The sequence below is a fragment of the Malaclemys terrapin genome, chromosome 3 (assembly GCF_027887155.1).
Source record: "Malaclemys terrapin pileata isolate rMalTer1 chromosome 3, rMalTer1.hap1, whole genome shotgun sequence".
Lineage (NCBI taxonomy): Eukaryota > Metazoa > Chordata > Testudines > Emydidae > Malaclemys > Malaclemys terrapin.
The window spans coordinates 137781151-137798722 of record NC_071507.1 but is presented as its reverse complement, the minus strand read 5'-3'; the positions used below and the strand labels follow the sequence as shown (position 1 = coordinate 137798722).

The 17572-nt window shown below is 46.8% G+C and overlaps 1 long non-coding RNA gene across 1 annotated transcript in view; it reads left to right on the top strand.

The window, feature by feature from the left end:
- Nucleotides 1-530: 530 nt before the first annotated feature.
- Nucleotides 531-17572, top strand: part of LOC128834321 (uncharacterized) — a 106304-nt gene continuing 89262 nt past the window's right edge. The window contains exon 1 of the long non-coding RNA XR_008444400.1: nucleotides 531-583. This is a non-coding gene — a long non-coding RNA (uncharacterized LOC128834321). The remainder of the gene's footprint in view (nucleotides 584-17572) is intronic.

The following is a 17572-nucleotide window of genomic DNA, read 5'->3' as shown; positions in this document are numbered from 1 at the left end:
ACCAATTTAAATCTTTATGTATTTATTTTGAGACATACAATGAGGCACATTTGAGGGCAAATTCTGTTCTGTTACACAAGGGTATCAATAGAACAATTCTACTGAAGTCAACAGTGTTACCTTGGAAGACAGCAGAATATCTCTGGACAGAATTTGACCCATATTCTCTCTCATTAACATTTCAAACATTGATTTCTACAAATATTCAGAAGGTGAACAGAGGTGCTAAATAATATATGCCTCATTCACTTTGTTGGTGCATAGGCACATGTCCAATGTACCTAAAATATAAAACCAATAATATAACCAATAACTCTACATACTTGTTTACTTTGCCCTTGTTACATATAAATACCAGAAGCAATGACTTGCAGCCACCTTTAATCTCATGACAGCTTTACTATCATTGGTTGGCTGAGCTTCAAGTAGAGTTATGACAGTGGCAAAGTTCTGCAAACTGCAGCACATATTTCTGCAATTAAGTAACTGATGGGAAACTACTTAGAAAAAGAACTAGTGAAATCATTTGCAAAACACCTCAGATGCAGAAGTAGAACATGTTCTTCCCAGTGCAGTATTTGAGGTATGATTTAAAGAGTATTCCTTTTATTGTTTTGCCAATTCCCCCGCTTCATGATAAGCAATAGTTCTGGCTTGAAACAGATCTTCTTATGATGAAGACATTGTATTTGCAATTTCAAGGGATGGGGGAGTGGGCAACTTGGGGGAGTTGTATTTTTAATTTTTAACCCATTTTAATTCTGGTTGCTTAGACAAGTGCCTATCTCTTGTGGAAGCTTTTGGGCTAAGAGTATTAATGCTGTAATAATTCATTCATTTTCTGATACCAAGACAAGGTTTTCATTAAAAAAAAAAAGACTAAAAGGAATTTTATTTCTAATCCAACACAAACAAATTAACAGTTAACTTTTCAACAAGGTTATGAATATTCTGCTGTTAATAGAATTCTAGTACTAAGACAGTATCATTCTCAAGATTCTTTATCCCAAATTATCATATCTTTCAAAGTGCCTCTCATTAGTTCTGAAGATTTAGGGATTGCTGCATTTATTAAAGCTACCCTTATAACTAAGAAAAATAATCACTTCATCCCAAAGAACGTTGTTTAAAAGAAATTTAATTTTAATAAGAAGTCTCTATGACCTAATGTGATGGGAACATGCGAAATTCAATCCTGATTGAAGAAACAAGCATGTAAAAGGACTTGAATGTAAATGGCACAATCTTTTCTCTTTACAAAGGCAGATTAGAGTATCTAGATTTCCTGTCGGCAATATTTGGCCACACTCTGCAAGGGAGTGGAGATCCTCATTTCCGCGACTTCTTCACAGACCCTTCTTAGCAGCCACTTGAGGGAGAGTATTTTGGAAGTGGTGTGACAGGGTGTACCAACAGCATACTGATGAGGAAAGGGGTAAAGAGCAGCTCTGGGCCCAAGATACCATGCCCCCTTGCCTCTGCTGGGCATACTCCCAGTGGAAGGAGCATTTACAAAGGAAGCAACTCAATTCAGTCTGGGCTGACTGAGGAGGAGAGCCTGCTGGGAAGCCGCCAGAGCGCCACAAAGCCAGGACCGAGCCTTATAGCCACGCTACTAGAAGTCCATAGCCTGCAGGAGCCAAAGGTCATGACCCACTCAGAGGGGAACAGAGGGATTCCAAGCTCAACCCATGATAGTGTCAAAGGGACTGGAACAAAGATAGGAAGTGATCCAGGGAGCATGCTAAGGGGTATCCCACCATGAGCCCTGTGCAAGGGCTACTGATTTGAAGGGCCCTGCTTCAGAACCCAGTGGAGTAGGGTGGACATGGGTTCCCCCTGGCCAGTAGGCAACACTACCCAAAACGATAGCCGCTAGGCAAAGCAGCTTTTGGACTCATGCCAGTGGGTGACCCTGAACTAGCCAACCCTGGCAAGTGAACAAAATATACTGCCAGTCTATTTGACCATTGTGATGCATAGCTTAATTTGGGTCAAAAATCAGATCCACAATCTTCTGTAGTCTTCCATGGCATAGTAACCTTCTGTATAGTCATAGGTAAAGGAACAAAGTGTTACCCAAAGCACCCAGGTATTCACATCCTACATAGTATTGTGATAATCTACAAAATATGCCTTGTGAGGTATCATTTAAAAATGAATAACTCACTGGTCAACAATATCATGGTGAAATGTATGTAGCAACATTATATGTAAAGTTATGAAATACCCCTGTATGACATTACTAGACAGCCTTGCCTAGATAAAGGTATTAAATAGGTCCTAAACAAAGGAATGTGGGTTTACCTGAATACATCTAAACAGTAAACAGAACCATCAAGACAGCAGGGGAAATGGAACAATTTGCATTTTAGCAAACACTAGCAGGGGGAGGGGAGAATATGGAGGGTCAGCTACCACCTTGCTGGAAGACTGAAGGTGAGAAAAGCCGTGTTGAACAAAGCCTGTACCTGGCTCGAGTAAGTTTTAGACTTTTAGATGTGTATTTTCACTTTTATGTTTGTAACCCTGTGACGGAGCAGGGCAGATTTGACCTGGGAATGTTGCAGGGGGGTTGCAGTGGGGATGTGGGACTTCCCTTGAAGGAAGCTACCTGAGCTGTAACCTGAGCCAGGAACGGGGGTGGGGAGAATTAACACCTTCTGCCGGGGAGACTGAACAAAGGAGAGGAAAAGCTGGGGGGAGGGGGAAGAGAGGAGCTGCAGGAGGAGTTTTGGTTTGGTTTCAGTTTGGGCTGGGTGGTGCAACGCAGGGAACCCCAAGCTGGGGTCTAAGCTCCCTGAACCTCCCAGAGGGACCTAATTGAGGGGGTCTGGTCGTACCTACACGCTCTGCTTGAGACTGTATTCCTGTCCTTAAATAAACCTTCTGCTTTACTGGCTGGTTGAGAGTCACAGTGAATCTCAGGAAGAGGGGTGCAGGGCCCTGACTCCCCCCACACTCCGCGACAACTGGGGGCAGCGGTGGGATCTACTGCACCCTGTGGATGGCGCTTCCTGCAGTAAGTGACTGGGGAGCAGTAAAACGAAGGGGGATTGACGGGGACCAGGTGTGCTGAAGAGTGAGAGAGAGAGACGGTTATTACCCCTGGGAGTGTGTGACCAGCGAGAAGGACTTTTGCAGTAACAGGGTCCCCCGGGGGGATCGCAGCGACTGGTCCCAGGGGCGGAGGAGTCTGCAGCTCGACCCTGGCAGAGAGGTGGTGACCTCGAGAAGGGCTGGCACACTAGGGGTCTCCCTGGGAACTGTGGGGAGCTGTGAGCACACAGGCCGGTGAGTGGCCAGCAGGAAGATGTATGCCAAGCGGCTTAAGAGCGACCTGGTGGAGCTGTGCAAGCAGAGGGGGCTGCGCAGTGGGAGGCTCACCAAAGAACAGCTCATTGCCCAGCTGGAGGCGGACGATCGCGCGAATGAACTGATCCCTGTGTCTCAGGGAAGCAGCCTGGAAAATGCAGCGCAGGCACCAGTGTCTGTCCCAGCTGGGAGTGGTCAGCCGGCTGCTGAGGGCTTCCTGAGCCCCCTCCTTCCTATGCCTAGGGGAAGGGTGGGGAGGAGCCCAGAAAATACCAAGGGCGCCGTGACCCCCCCGGCCAGCAGGGGATCCTCCTGGCAACGTTCAGCATCCATGGAGCGGAATTGGCTGGAATGGGAGAAAGAGCTAAAACTGAGAGAGCTGGAGGATCGTGAACAACAGAGACAGCATGAACGGGAGGAGAATGAGAGACAGAGACAGCATGAACTGGAACTGGCGAGACTGAGGGGCAGCGAACCCCTGGCTGCGGTGAGTGAGGGGGGACCCAGGACTGCACGGAGCTTTGATAAGTGCATCCTGGCCCCACGCAAGGAGGGGGAGGACATGGATGACTTCCTGAATGCCTTTGAGATGGCCTGCGAGCTGCACCGGGTTGATCCCGTGGACAGACTCCGGGTCCTTACCCCCTTACTGGACCCCAAAGCCGTGGCATTGTACCGCCAACTGGAAGAGGCAGAGAAAGGGGACTACGAACTATTCAAAAAGGCCCTGCTACGAGAGTTTGGGCTGACTCCTGAGATGTACCGGGAAAGGTTCCGGAGTCAGGATAAAACCCCTGAGATCTCATATCTGCAACGAGCCGTCCGCATGGAAGGATACGCCAGCAAGTGGGCTGATGGGGCCCAGACGAAGGAGGACCTGGTTAAACTGCTGGTACTGGAGCAACTGTATGAGCGGTGCCCATCCGACCTGAGGCTGTGGTTGGTGGACAGAAAGCCAGAGAACCCGCGACACGCAGGGCGGCTGGCCGATGAGTTTGTAAAGAGCCGGTCAGGGGGTGGCAGGGAGGAGCCCCAAAGGAACAGGCCCGCCACGATGCAGAGAGAGAGTCACCTGGGTACCTCCCAAAGGGGGAATATGGGGAATCCCCTCCCAAGGGGAATGCCCAGCGTCAGGGACAACCGACCGGCTCAAGGGGACCCACGGGACATGAGCTGCTATTACTGCGGCCGAAGAGGCCACGTTCGGGCCCAGTGCCCCAAGCTCAAGGACAGACTGAGCAGGCCGAACCCGCACCGGGTTAACTTGGTAGAGGCCCAGACGGACAAGGGGCAGGCTTCTCACGCAAGAGGGGCTGGCAGCTTATCAACTGCTCAAGAGAGAGAAGGGCCCCAGGCCAGCTTCTCTGGGGGGCCAGATGCTCCGGATTCAAAGTTCTCCGTTTACAGGGTTGGCGCGGGGCTGTCCCTGCGGAGCGAGTGCCTTGTTCCCCTGGAGGTGGATGGGAAGAAAGTTTATGGATACTGGGACACGGGCGCAGAGGTGACACTGGCCCGGCCCGAGGTGGTGGCCCCAGATCGGGTGGTGCCCAACACCTTCCTGACCCTGACAGGGGTGGGCGGGACCCCATTCGAGGTTCCCGTAGCGAGGGTACACCTGAAATGGGGGGCCAAAGAGGGCCCCAAGGACATGGGAGTGCACCACCATTTGCCCACTGAGGTGTTGATGGGGGGGGGGACCTAGAGGACTGGCCAAGCAGCCCCCAGACCGCCTTAGTCGTGACCCGTAGCCAGAGCCGGCGAGGGGCACTACACCCTGACCTTGGGAAGGATGTCACACCGGAGGCACCGAACCCTACCCGGGTGGGAAGGGAACACCCAAGGACAAGGCTCGGGGTGGCTGGGGCTTCCGACCCAGCCGACGAGAGGGAGCAGGTCCCCATCCCTTCCCCAGCCACCGAATTCCAGGCCGAGTTGCAGAAGGACCCCTCCCTGCGGAAGCTAAGGGGCCTGGCTGACCTCAGTGTGGTACAGACCATGATGAGAGGATGCAAGGAGAGGTTCCTGTGGGAGAAGGGGTTCCTGTACAGAGAGTGGGCTCCCCCAGGGGAAGTGGAGTCGTGGGGGATCAGGAGGCAGCTGGTGGTTCCCCAGAAGTTTCGCCACAAGCTACTGTACCTGGCCCATGACATCCCTCTCGCAGGGCACCAGGGGATCCGGCACACCAGGCAGAGGCTGCTACAGAACTTTTACTGGGCCGGGGTCTTCGCCAACGTCCGGCAGTACTGCCGATCCTGTGACCCCTGCCAGAGGGTGGGGAAGGCCCGGGACAAGGGGAAAGCAGCGTTGAGACCTTTGCCCATCATAGAGGAGCCTTTCCAGAAGGTGGCCATGGACATAGTGGGACCTCTCAGCAAGACGACCCAGTCTGGGAAGAAATACATCCTGGTGGTGGTAGATTTCGCCACCCGCTACCCCGAGGCAGTGCCCTTATCGTCCATCGAAGCAGACACTGTGGCAGATGCGCTGCTGACCATTTTCAGCTGAGTGGGGTTCCCCAAGGAAGTCTTGACGGACCAAGGGTCCAACTTCATGTCGGCCCTACTCCGGTGCTTGTGGGAGAGATGTGGGGTCCGGCACAACTGGGCCTCAGCATATCACCCCCAATCCAACGGGCTGGTGGAGAGGTTCAATGGGACACTAAAAATGATGCTGAAAACATTTATGAATCAGCACCCACAGGACTGGGACAAGTACTTACCTCACCTGCTGTTTGCGTACAGGGAGGTACCCCAGGAGTCTACCGGGTTTTTGCCTTTCGAACTGTTATATGGAAGGCGGGTAAGGGGGCCCCTGGACCTGATGAGGGATGAATGGGAGGGGAAGGCCCCTCCTGATGGAGAGTCGGTGGTGGAGTATGTCCTGACATTCCGGGAACGACTTGCCGAGCTCATGGGCCTGGCCAGGGAGAATCTGGCCAGAGCCCAGAGGAAGCAGAAGGTCTGGTATGACCGCACAGCACGGGCCCGCGCCTTCGCCACTGGGGATCAGGTGATGGTCCTCACCCCCATGAGGAAAAACAAACTCCAGGCCGCCTGGGAAGGGCCCTTCAAGGTTGTCAAGCAACTAAACGAGGTAAACTATGTGGTGGAGCTGTCGAACCGGGCACACCACCACCGGGTGTACCATGTGAATATGATGAAGCCATATTATGACAGGGGGAATGTGGTGTTGGCCGTGTGTGGACATTGGGAGGGGCAGGGAGATGACCCTTTAGTAGATCTATTCCCTGGGACAAGAGCTGGCTTCCCCCTGGAAGCAATTCCCCTCTCTGATCGGCTAACCCCTGCCCAGCAAGCTGAGATCGGAGGGGTGCTGCATCTGTACCAACAGCTGTTTTCCAACCAGCCTGGACGCACTAATCTGATTGTCCACCGGGTGCAGACAGGATCGCACCTGCCTATAAAATGCTCCCCCTTCCGAGTCACAGGGAAAACCGCTCAGGACCTGGAAAGAGAGGTCAATGACATGCTGGCTTTGGGGGTGATCCAGCCGTCTTCCAGCCCTTGGGCCTCGCCGGTGGTGCTGGTCCCCAAAAAGGACTGGTCGATCCGGTTCTGTGTGGACTATCGGAAGCTCAATGCCATCACTGTAGCCGATGCCTACCCCATGCCCAGGCCTGACGAGCTCCTAGACAAGCTGGGAGGTGCTCGGTACCTTACCACCATGGATCTTACAAAGGGCTATTGGCAAGTGCCGCTGGATGCAGATGCCAGGCTGAAATCGGCCTTTATCACCCCTCTGGGGCTCTGAGTTCCTGACCTTGCCCTTCGGCCTCAAGGGAGCGCCGGCCACCTTCCAGCGCCTGGTGGATCAGCTACTGAGGGGGATGGAGAGTTTTGCCGTGGCGTATATCGATGACATCTGTGTCTTTAGCCAGACCTGGGAGGACCACATGTCCCAGGTTAGACAAGTGCTGGACCGACTCCAGGAGGCTGGGCTGACTGTAAAACTGGAGAAGTGCAAGGTGGGGATGGCTGAGGTATCCTACCTAGGCCACCGGGTGGGAAGCGGCTGCCTAAAGCCGGAACCAGCCAAAGTGAAGGTGATCAGAGAATGGCCCGCTCCTCAAACCAAAAAGCAGGTCCAAGCCTTTATTGGGATGGCAGGGTACTATCGAAGGTTCGTGCCCCACTTTAGCGCCATAGCCGCCCCCATCACTGAGCTGTGCAAGAAGGGGAAGCCAGACAAGGTGGTCTGGACCGAGGAGTGCCAGGAGGCTCTCCGGGCGCTGAAGGAAGCTCTGGTCAGTGGCCCAGTTCTGGCAAACCCAGACTTTGACAAGCCCTTTATGGTGTTCACCGATGCCTCAGACACGGGACTGGGGGCGGTGTTAATGCAGGAGGATGAAAAGGGGGAGAGACACCCCATCGTGTACCTGAGCAAGAAGTTGCCAACCCGGGAGCAGAACTACGCGGCCATCGAGAAGGAATGCCTGGCCATGGTGTGGGCCCTCAAGAAACTAGAGCCATATCTCTTTGGGCGACACTTCACCGTGCACACCGACCACTCTCCCCTGACCTGGCTGCACCAGATGAAAGGAGCCAACGCCAAGCTCCTGAGATGGAGCCTGCTCCTGCAGGATTATGACATGGACGTGGTCCATGTGAAGGGACATGACAACCTGATAGCGGACGCATTGTCCCGGAGAGGGAGCCCTGAACTTCCCCAGGTCACTGGTCAGAGTGACCCCGCTCAGTTCAGTCTCGAAGGGGGGAGAGATGTGACGGAGCAGGGAGCAGGGCAGATTTGACCTGGGAATGTTGCAGGGGGGTTGCAGTGGGGATGTGGGACTTCCCTTGAAGGAAGCTACCTGAGCTGTAACCTGAGCCAGGAACGGGGGTGGGGAGAATTAACACCTTCTGCCCGGGAGACTGAACAAAGGAGAGGAGGAGCTGGGGGGAGGGGGAAGAGAGGAGCTGCAGGAGGAGTTTTGGTTTGGTTTCAGTTTGGGCTGGGTGGTGCAACGCAGGGAACCCCAAGCTGGGGTCTAAGCTCCCTGAACCTCCCAGAGGGACCTAATTGAGGGGGTCTGGTCGTACCTACACGCTCTGCTTGAGACTGTGTTCCTGTCCTTAAATAAACCTTCTGCTTTACTGGCTGGTTGAGAGTCACAGTGAATCTCAGGAAGAGGGGTGCAGGGCCCTGACTCCCCCACACTCCGTGACAAACCCTTTCTAACTTCATCTCTTATACTTGATCTCACTTAAAATCCTATATTCTTTTGTTAATAAACTTGTTTTGCTTTGAATTTAAATTAACAGTGCTCAGTTTGAATTAAAGTGTTACTTAACTCCAATTAAAGTAGCATGCTGTTCATTTTGTGTCTTTAGAGGAGCAAACGGACCTTATCATTTCTCTAGGTGGTCCAGGAAAGGGTTGAACATTGCAGAGCACAAGGTTGGGGGAAATTTAGGCCTGGGAGTGTGTTGGGGTCCCTTTCTGGCTGTAACTAAGGCTTGTGGAAGGGTTGGCTGCATAGCACACAGACATTCAGGGCGTGACCGGCATGTTTGCTGCTGACTGTGAACATCCCAGGCAGAGAGCTACAGTAGCAAAGCATTGTGAGGCACTCAGAGTTACAGGGTAAGAGGTGAAACAAATCCTCAGTGGTCTGGATTGCACCCCAAAGTGTGACACAAGGGTCTCTAGTAAATGATGCATTAAGATTTTCACATTACTCATACCATAGGAGAAAGAATTGGCCGTTAGCAATATTAAAGTGAAAAAGGTGTTAACTGGACCCATTTTCATAATACTTTGGCTGCTCTTTCACTGAAATGAAGATTTATTCTTTTTGAGGTGCAACAGACAAGCTCTCCAGGCTGATTTCTCAAATTTTTTAGGCCTGCACTAATTGCTTGTTGATTTTTTAAAAGGTCATCATTTATTTATGAATTAAAATGTACCCTTGTTCCTTGTTTTATTGCTTTGAAAATTTGCTCACCTAATTGTCTAGGCACTCTGCTCATTAATGACAGGTTATAATAATACTGAGCTTTTAGCATCAGTAGATTTCAAGGTGCTTTACAAAGGAGGGCAGTATTATCAACATATTACAGCTTGGGAAACTGAGGCACAAAGCAGGGAAATGACTTGTCCAAGATCACTGAGGAGGTCAGTGTCAGAGCCAGGAATAGAGCCCACATCTCCTGTGTCCCCAATATAGGACTTTATCCTCTAAACCATACTGCCTCAGGATGGTTGTACCCAATCCAAATCAGAAGTCTGAGATGCCATCAGAATTCTCACAAAATAGGGTGGCCTTGGCCAATATTGCCTCAGTGATTAATACCACAGCTAAAGCATGGCAAAGAATATGAACAGAAGAAAGTGAATAATAGTAGGGAGAAAATATAGACCTGGATCAAAGAGGCTGGCCTGAAATGCTTCACTGTATATGTTGTTCCAGTGATGATGTATGCCAGGGATCAGCAACCTTTGGCACACGACCCATCAGGGAAATCCACTGGCGGGCCGGGATGGTTTATGTACCTGCCGCGTCTGCAAGTTCAGCCAATCGTGCCTCCCACTGGCCACAGTTTGCTCTTCCAGGCCAATGGGGGCTGCGGGAAGCGGTGTGGGCCAAGGGATGTGCTGGCTACCGCTTCCCGCAGCCCCCATTGGTCTGGAACGGCGAACCACAGCCAGTGGGAGCTGTGATTGACCAAACCTGCGGACGCTGCAGGTAAACAAACTGTCCTGGCCCACCAGCGGATCTCTCTGATGGGCTGCGTGCCAAAGGTTGCCGATCCCTGATATATGCAATAGATAACAGTAGAGTGCCACCATTTCACTTCCATCATTCCTTCCACCAATTTATTAATATTGCTCAGCCAGATTGTTGCCCATCTAGATACAAGAAAGTAAGGAAAAGTAAGGCACTGTGTCATACCTCCAGTTCAGAGTGCAGGGACTATGAGTCTCTGCAGAGCAGCTATGTCCCCACTGGTGCGGATGGCTGGAGTGGGCAGGAAGAGAGCACATTCTTGACACCACCTCCCTCAGGGTCAGGGCTGGCTCCACCGTTTTTGCCACCCCAAGCGGCGGGGGAAAAAAAAAAAGCGCAATCGGCGGCACTTCGGCAGTAGCTCTACCACCGCCTCTTCATTCTTCAACGGCAATTCAGCAGCAAGTCCTTCCTTCCAAGAGGGACTGAGGGACCTGCCACCGAACTGCCGCCGAAGAGCTGGACATGCTGCCCCTTGCTTGCTGCGCTGGTGCCTGGAGCCGGCCCTGCTCAGGGTTCCTGGAAGTGTAGCCATGCCAGCATATTGGGGAGTGTACACTGCAACAGATATAGGACCCATTGCAGTATACTCACCCCTAAGCAGCAGTGAGATTGGGAAGAAAACTGTGGCTGGGGATTCATAATCTGCCTCCTGTGCAGCACAACAATAGATTGTACTTAACACTGGGTAGATCTTAATGTCACAATCTAGCCTTTGGAAAGTATGCAAAAGAATGGTATGCATACACAGCCAATGCTCCCTTCCTTTACTGCTTGCAGTATGCTTTTTGCTATTCTTTGATGCTGGTTGCTGCTTTTTCAAGTTGCTGCATAGAGATTTAGCCTCTTGGCTCCTATTGGCTTTAATGGAAGTCAAACAGTGAAGTGCCTGCATGCTGCTTTGTTTCCTAACAGTGCTATGGACTTTCCAACATAAGCAGAACACAATGAATAATTCAGGTGCATACTTGTCAGGAAATTCATATGACGAATTTCACATTTTAAAATGAAAACATTTTAATTTAATATTTTATTATTCACCAAACTCTAATAGCAAAAGTAGTCAAATCAAATTTCAGTTCCTATTTCACTTTTTGAAACATCCCAACTAGCTCTATCATTGAATAAAAAGCAAAGGGAAAATGTTGTTTTAAAAATCTTATCAAAATGTTTCCAAAATTTGTCTGTGTTGGGTTTTTTTAAGTGTGTGTGTGTGTGTGTGTGTGTTTGGTTTTGGTTTGTGGTTTGTGGTTTTCTTTTGCTTTTTTTTTTCTTCAGATTTTGGAACATGATTTAAATGTTATCAAAAATTCAAAATTCAACAAAGTTTGACCAGGTCTACTCATCAGAAAGTCCATGCTCTTTTTTAGTGGACACATGTACATACCATCTTTCTGTTTCCCATTTGGCTATGTGTAATTCTTAAAACCAGATTTCAGTGTAAATACTCTTGATGTTAATTTGGACTGTGTTTTCTGTGTTTAACTGCAATTTAGTGAATGTTTTAGTAAAATCGTTTGCTAGAGTATTTACAGAAATCAAAGGTTTCCAAAGGCTGTCAGAATGAAGTTTTAAAAATTCAAATAAAGATTAGTAATTGTTCCTCCCAAAATTCATCCAGTTCTATTCAAAAGTAGGTTTCTCTTTCTTTTTTAGTCAGCACTAACTTTGCTGAGAAGTATCCTTTTGATAAACACTTGCCTTAATGACGTAAGCCAGCGCAACAGCAGGGTTGGTAGCGTCTTTCTCTAACACAGATTGGGCTGATAACCATTTTACAGACACAGTTAGAAGGAGCCCAGATGAGTACTTCTGAACATTGCATTTTCTCCTGTGGTTTTTTTTTTTTCCTTTTTCTTTTTCAGATTGACAAAATCGCAGTGTGCAATAGACATTCTTGATGGTATTGTGAATAGAGAGGTCAAAGACTGAATGGGCACAGAGTCGCTCTAACCATGAAGGATGAACTGTCCAGAGCAGGGTTGAAACACGCTGTCAGGAGTACTGCCTCTGCTGTATTAGATCTATAATAGAGGAAATTGGTTTCCAGGACTTTCAATTTAGCTTCTCTCACAAGGACTAAATTCACAGTGCATATGCTTGGCTGATGTAAATAGGCACCAGCTAAGGATCCGGTCCTACATTAAAGGGGGAAAAAAAAGGGGGAATGAGGAAATTGTTGTTACAAAATAGTGGACTACAGCAGTGAGATGGGGCCATGAGACATCATAAATTGCATTGTGATCATTTGGAACATCCCATTTGCTAAACAACTATAATATTTGTGTCTAATGCTTTCTGCTTTCCTTCCCAGTCCATCATCTCCTGTTACTGTATTCTGCAGTAATGTCAGGGATCTTCTCTTTTCTCTCTTATAAAGTCGGGAAGAATTTTATTGATGACTGAGAATTTAATCTGGTATGAGAGTTGAATTTGGCCTGTAATGTTGAGTTGGTGACACTATATTCCTTTCCGTGGCTATACACGGCAGTGGCAGGCATATGATTATAACTAGATCTGGATGAATTAGTTCAGAGGAAGGCAGCAATTAAAGCTACATTAGACCTGTCATTCACTCTCTACACTGACTTCCCATAGGATACATGTAAAAATTCAAGGCCTCAGTCCTTATCTTCAAGGTCTTAAATTGGCTAGATCCAGGGTAGATAAAAAATCACCTAAGCTCCCAGACGAGGATCATTTTTGACAACTCCATTCCTTGTGCTCAGTAGAACTGTCTACTGCAGTGATAAAGCTCATCTGTGCAGAAGACAACTTTCTCAGGGGCTGGTCTTTTGTGGGGAGGGATAGTTCAGTGGTTTGAGCACTGGTCTGCTAAATCCAAGATTGTGAGTTCAATCCATGAAGCAGCCACTTAGGGATCTGGGGCACAAATCAGTATTTGGTCCTGCTAGTGAAGGCAGTGGGCTGGACTTGATGACTTTTCAGGCTCCCTTCCAGTTCTATGAGATAGGTATATCTCCATATATTTATTTTTTATATACTGTGGAATGAAGTCCCACATCAACTAAAACCACTTCAAAACTTTAGTCCCAATTGCAAGATGCTCTTCTTCAACCTTTCCTTTCCTTTGCTAATATAAATGCCTAGCATGGTGTAGGTATAATATACTTCATAAATGAAAAAATATTCCCATGTAACTTGCACACATACAAAATGGAAAATGACTGCCCAGGATGAAGTATTGTGGAAAGGGATCTGGGGATCATAGTGGATCACAAGCTAAATATAAGTCAACAGTGTAACACTTTGCAAAAAAAAAGCAAACACCATTCTGGGATGTATTAGCAGAAGGGTTGTAAGTAAGATACGAGATGTAATTCTTCCACTGTACTCTGCACTGATTAGGCCTCAACTGGAGTTCTGTGCATATGCTTGTCCAGTTCTCAGCACCACATTTGAGGAAAGATGCGGACAAATTGGAGAAAATCCAGAGAAGAGCAACAAAAATTATTAAAGACTTAGAAACCATGACCTATGAGGGAAGATTGAAAAAAATGGGTCTGTTTAGTCTGAAGAAGAGAAGACTGAGAGGGGACATGATAACATTTTTCAAGTTCATAAAAGGTTGTTACAAGGAGGAGGGAGAAAAATTGTTCTCTTTAACCTCTGAGGATAGGACAAGAAGCAGTGGGCTTAAACTGCAGAAAGGGTGGTTTAGGTTGGACATTAGGAAAAACTTCCTAACTGTCAGGGTGGTTAAGCACTGGAATAAATTGCCTAGGGAGTTATGGCTCTGTCATTGGAGATTTTTAAGAGCAGGTTAGACAAACACCTGTCAGAGATGGTCTAGGTAATACTTAGTCCTGCCATGAGTGCAGGGGACTGAACCAAACCTTTTGAGGTCCCTTCCAGTCCTGTAATTCTATGATTTCTCGAGAGAGGGATGGGGAAACAAAGAACCACACATGACATATGCTAGTGATATTGCTCAGTGCGCTAATGGAAGGTGTTCAGATTCTATGTTGATGATGGCTGCGTAAGAATCTGAATCGAATAGAGAAGAAGAGAAGAGTATAGTTCCATTAAAATATCCAAATATCTGTGAACATCATCTATTTCTGAAGCAAACCCACTATATTAGATTTACCTGGATATTATCAAGTACAGCGACATAGAGAAAGAGCTCCTTGTGGAAGCTGGGACAATATTTGGGGTTGGGATTAGGAGGAAGGGTAGGCCGTTCTCCTTCTGTCAGCTTCTGTGTTCCATTCATAGTGTGCAATCTTCAAAACAGATATCAAAAGTTTAGGAGTTTCAGTCCAGATAAGCACCAAAAAATGTTCTCTCAGAGCTTTTGGAAGGCAGCAGGGTGCCAGCACAGGCCCACTGTGATCCTGTCAGATTGGGATGGTGAAAGCCAGAAGGCAGAACAGTGGCTCTGGGGACAGAGGGGGAACTGTCAGCTGGGAAAGGGAGCAAACCTGAAGAGATTCTGATAAATCATTTGAAAAATATCCAATCTTTTCAGTTTCTGAACCAAAACTTCAAGCCTTTTAATGTTTTCTCATTAGCTATTATGACTGCAGCCTAGGATCTGGCAGAAGGTGATTCAGAGCTGTAAGTGCCAGTGATATTATTTGAGACATTTGTTTGACTAAAAGCTAAGGGAATATATATAAAAAAGTAAGTTACTTCTTGTATAACTTTGAATTATTTTTGCTCAATGCAAAAGCTCTTCATTATGCAGTTTCCCCTCCTATCTATCTCAGCATTCTCTGGCGATCGGTTAGAGGTAGCCTTTAGGGGAGGGTGTATTTCTCTGTTCTTTAACATATCTTTCACCCTAAAATCAAAATAAAACACACAAATCAAAGGGCTAAATAGTACTTAAAATATAGAAAGGAATTTTTTCACGGTAATATACTGAGTTTCTAAAGACACATTGCACATTAAGAATGTTAGTGTGCAGAAGCTCATTGAGAAGCAGGGTGCTAAGAAGCTTTGTGAGCAACTCTATGCAGCTCTTGAGGATAGATGGTTCTCCACAGAATACATTGACCCCTTCCAGGCTCCAGAAGCTCATTCAAAGGTCTTAAGCATGTCTGTTTGGAAGTTCCTTCCCATAAATATAGCTTAGGAACTGAGGGGAAAAGGCAAGACCTCTTTGTCTCAGGCTTCAATGCACTTAGACTTACCACAATTATCTTCCTATTTAGTTTGTTTGGTTCTTGGGTAGCTCAGTAGGTAAAGCCTTGGATTAAAAAGCAAGAAGGAAAATGAGAGGTGGTCTGAGTTAGACTGAGCTGTAGTCTAAACAAGGAGAGAGTGACTGTGCATTATCTTCGTGTGAATGGAGATTCCTGGGATAATGCTTATAGCTCTTAACAGGAAAAAAAAAAAAAGAAGACTTTGCCAATAGCCATCCATTGTTCTGCTTTTGTCAGGACTGAAATAAGAGAAGACTTGCTTTTCAGGTCCAGTCTGTGAGGATGGCAGAGTGGAATGCAGTTGGATTCCAGCTGAGTGTTTGAAGTCTTCATTTTTGAGGCCTCTTCTGAAAGAGACCTGGCAGGAAAGTGTGGCCTTACACAGAGAAAGGGCAAGTACCGAAGCAAGTCGCTTCCTTAGTAATGAGTAGACAGGCAAGTCTATTATAATAATGTGCTTTTATTGCCATGGTAGAGCTAATAGAGTTGTGGCAACTTCACACCTGCTGCAGCCTGGCAAAAAAAGAGAGAGAGAAAAAAAGTCACCATGAAATCTCCCAGAGGGCTATTGCTGTCTACAGGCAAGAGTGCAAGTGACAGATAAAGTGCCTGACAATGACATATTGCTTTAGGACAACAATTAAATGACTAGAATTTTAAACTATAATCTCCAACTTCTCTCTCGCACTCTCTCTCTCTTTCTCTCTGCAAAATAAGAAAATAGCATTGAACAGAGACAGACAATTAAAAGGCTACCATTTATTTTATTGATTATTGGGGGGAGCGCTAGTATTCCACCTGACAGGCATGTGAGACTCATCCATCTCCTCATAATTGTACGGGCCAGTGCAACTAAATACATGTTTTTATTACAAAGGGACAGTTATGGTATTGTAGTTTATGATAGCTTTCATATGATATTTTGTTTAAGAAAATGTCAAGATAAAGGAAATTGTTTCAGATAGCACAAGATCACTCTATTCCTTTTCTTCAGATTCCACTGATAAACACAAGCTGAATTTCTTAAACAGCGAGATGCCATCTTTTTGACAGATACAATATGTAGTTATGTCACCGCATTATGATAAACCTTATAGGGAAGACACAGCAGGGTCAGAGAGATTCTACATTCTCAGCACAGTTTCCATGAAAGGAATGTTTACATGACCCACAGCACAAAGTTTAAATATATGCAGCAGTTTTGCTGTTAACTCCCTGAACTTGCTTGCTGGGCAAACTGTGGCCAGGAAAATTTGGCTTGACTTGTTGTTACATTGTTACTGTTAACATTTTCCTGTTCTGTCAGCTGTTTGGACATCTGCTGTGCTCTATAAAATGTCTGCACGGGGTGGGTGGATTTTTGTTTGGGATGTTTGAGGGGGCTAAGGAACATAAATATTAGCCTGTCCTTCTCTTTGTGTTGGTTGAGGGTGGATGAGAGAAGGGGAAAAATTCTGGACATCAAGCCAATGAAAATGAATAAGATTCTTGTCTGACAGAGCTGTGTTTGGCTTTTGTGACTCCTTTTTCAAGTCTGTAACATATATGTAAACTAAAGTATAGAGTTTATATGACCTAATGTTTTGTTAGCAGGCAGTTTAATAAGACTGTTTGAGAACTCATTTTGGTAACACAGGTTTTTCGTAATCACACTCAGTACATTTTAGCTTATATGCAATTGCTTTATCCAACAGGAACCTAATATATACTAGAGAAATTAAAATGGTTACAATCCCTAGAAGGTTTGTAGAATACTTTGTATCCACACACAAAAATTCCACGAACACCTATAAATATTCTAATAACTATTTAGAACAGACTACCTTTCTGCCGTTTAAGTCATTAGTTAAAGTTTAATTGGTTCATTCTTACCAGTTTAGTGACATTTTGGATGAAGATAAATTGGAACTGTTTGACTCATCCTCCCACTTTTGTCCAACAGTGCATAAGTGGGCCTTTGAAATGTCCCGGAATGCACTACTTCTGGGAACTGACCCAGGAATTGCAGGACAGTTACTCAGAGGGTACTGCAGTTGAAATGGTTTAGCACAGGCTTAGCGTACATTCAGGGCAATGCTTAAAACAAGCAAACAAGAGTAGTACAGCAAGGCTAGTATATGTGTGATTAATGGTTTGTGCTTAAACTGGTTCAGTACAATTGGGTTCATTTACAAACAGTTCAGTTGTGAAGACAAGGCCTGAATTTCAGCAAGTAAAATTCTTAGAAGACCAACAAAAATATAGGAGAATCTACCAGAAAAGTAACCCTTTACAGAATTGAGCAGCAGAAAGTGACAAGGGATAGAACATCAGAGTCCTGATTCTCTGTCCCCTGGCC